The sequence below is a fragment of the Triticum aestivum genome, chromosome 1B (assembly GCF_018294505.1).
Source record: "Triticum aestivum cultivar Chinese Spring chromosome 1B, IWGSC CS RefSeq v2.1, whole genome shotgun sequence".
NCBI lineage: Eukaryota > Viridiplantae > Streptophyta > Magnoliopsida > Poales > Poaceae > Triticum > Triticum aestivum.
Window position 1 is genome coordinate 47,193,063 of NC_057795.1, and position 2,074 is coordinate 47,195,136.

Consider the following 2,074-nt stretch of genomic DNA (forward strand, 5'->3'; position numbering starts at 1 on the left):
GTGTCCTCCTGGGAAGTCCTCGTGTTGCATTCCCTTTTTAATTTTTTTGCGCCGCTTGCAAATCAAAACGCACGTGTAAGTAATATATTTACCGTGTTTTATTATTTTGCACGAGTGCGGTAAGTTATAGCTGGGTTCTCACGATTGACGAGTCTAGCGGCGGCGTTGTGGCGTGGCAAGCGTGCACTGGTGCAGTTGAGAGGGAGGGGTGGAAACCGCGTTAAACTCGTCTCCGTAGTTGAGAGGGAGCGGCCAAAGCAATGTACAATCGTCTTTGTAGTGGAGCTGGGAGGGGCAAGGATAAGGGACGAAGACGGGGGTAACATGTCGGATGCGATCATACCAGCACTAAAGCACCTGATCCCATCAAAACTCCGAAGTTAAGCGTGCTTCGGCGAGAGTAGTACTAGGATGGGTGACCTCCTGGGAAGTCCTCGTGTTGCATTCCCTTTTTAATTTTTTGCGCCGCTTGCAAAACAAAATGCACGTGTAAGTAATATATTTACCGTGTTTTATTATTTTGCACGAGTGCGGTAAGTTATAGCTGGGTGATCACGATTCACGAGTCCAGCGGCGGCGTTGTGGCATGGCAAGCGTGCACTGGTGCAGTTGAGAGGGAGGGGTGGAAACCGCGTTAAACTCGTCTCCGTAGTTGAGAGGGAGCGGCCAAAGCAATGTACAATCGTCTTTGTAGTGGAGCTTGAAGGGGAAAGGATAAGAGACGAAGACGGGGGTAACATGTCGGATTCGATCATACCAGCACTAAAGCACCGGATCCCATCAGAATTCCGAAGTTAAGCGTGCTTGGGTGAGAGTAGTACTAGGATGGGTGACCTCCTGGGAAGTCCTCGTGTTGCATTCCTTTTTTAATTTTTTTTGCGCCGCTTGCAACACAAAACGCACGTGTAAGTAATATATTTACCGTGTTTTATTATTTTGTACGAGTGCGTAAGTTATAGCTGGGTGCTCACGATTCACGAGTCTAGCGGCGGCGTTGTGGCGCGGCAAGCGTTCACTGGTGCAGTTGAGAGGGAGGGGTGGATACCGCGTTAAAATCGTCTCCGTAGTTCAGAGGGAGCGGCCAAAGCAATGTACAATCGTCTTTGTAGTGGAGGTGGGAGGGAAAAGGATAAGGGACGAAGACGGGGGTAACATGTCGGATGCGATCATACCAGCACTAAAGCACCGGATCCCATCAGAACTCCGAAGTTAAGCGTGCTTCGGCGAGAGTAGTACTAGGATGGGTGACCTCCTGGGATGTCCTCGTGTTGCATTCCCTTTTTAATTTTTTTGCTCCGCTTGCAAAACAAAACGCACGTGTAAGTAATATATTTACCGTGTTTTATTATTTTGCACGAGTGCGGTAAGTTATAGCTGGGTGCTCACGATTCACGAGTCTAGCGGCGGCGTTGTGGTGCGGCAAGTGTGCACTGGTGCGGTTGAGAGGGAGGGGTGGAAACCGCGTTAAACTCGTCTCCTTAGTTGAGAGGGAGCGGCCAAAGCAATGTACAATCGTCTTTGTAGTGGAGCTGGGAGGGGCAATGATAAGGGACGAAGACGGGGGTAACATGTCGGATGCGATCATACCAGCACTAAAGCACCGGATCCCATCAAAACTCCGAAGTTAAGCGTGCTTGGGCGAGAGTAGTACTAGGATGGGTGACCTCTTGGGAAGTCATCGTGTTGCATTCCCTTTTTAATTTTTTTTGCGCCGCTTGCAAAACAAAATGCACGTGTAAGTAATATATTTACCGTGTTTTATTATTTTGCACGAGTGCGGTAAGTTATAGCTGGGTGCTCACGATTCACGAGTCTAGCGGCGGCGTTGTGGCGCGGCAAGCGTGCAATGGTGCGGTTGAGAGGGAGGGGTGGAAACCGCGTTAAACTCGTCTCCGTAGTTGAGAGGGAGCGGCCAAAGCAATGTACAATCGTCTTTGTAGTGGAGGTGGGAGGGGAAAGGATAAGGGACGAAGACGGGGGAAACATGTCGGATGCGATCATACCAGCACTAAAGCACCAGATCCCATTAGAACTCCGAAGTTAAGCGTGCTTGGGCGAGAGTAGTACTAGGATG

The 2,074-nt window shown here is 49.8% G+C and overlaps 4 non-coding genes across 4 annotated transcripts; all 4 read left to right on the forward strand.

Moving 5' to 3' along the window:
• Nucleotides 1–329: 329 nt before the first annotated feature.
• On the forward strand, nt 330–448 carry LOC123154944 (5S ribosomal RNA). Its single transcript, XR_006477134.1, has one exon. It is a non-coding gene; the product is annotated as a 5S ribosomal RNA (ribosomal RNA).
• A 295-nt stretch (nt 449–743) lies between these two features.
• On the forward strand, nt 744–862 carry LOC123154581 (5S ribosomal RNA). Its single transcript, XR_006476914.1, has one exon. It is a non-coding gene; the product is annotated as a 5S ribosomal RNA (ribosomal RNA).
• Nucleotides 863–1,158: 296 nt separating this feature from the next.
• LOC123154371 (5S ribosomal RNA) lies at nt 1,159–1,277 on the forward strand. Its single transcript, XR_006476819.1, has one exon. It is a non-coding gene; the product is annotated as a 5S ribosomal RNA (ribosomal RNA).
• Nucleotides 1,278–1,573: 296 nt separating this feature from the next.
• LOC123154345 (5S ribosomal RNA) lies at nt 1,574–1,692 on the forward strand. The gene has a single exon (XR_006476785.1). It is a non-coding gene; the product is annotated as a 5S ribosomal RNA (ribosomal RNA).
• Nucleotides 1,693–2,074: the final 382 nt, after the last annotated feature.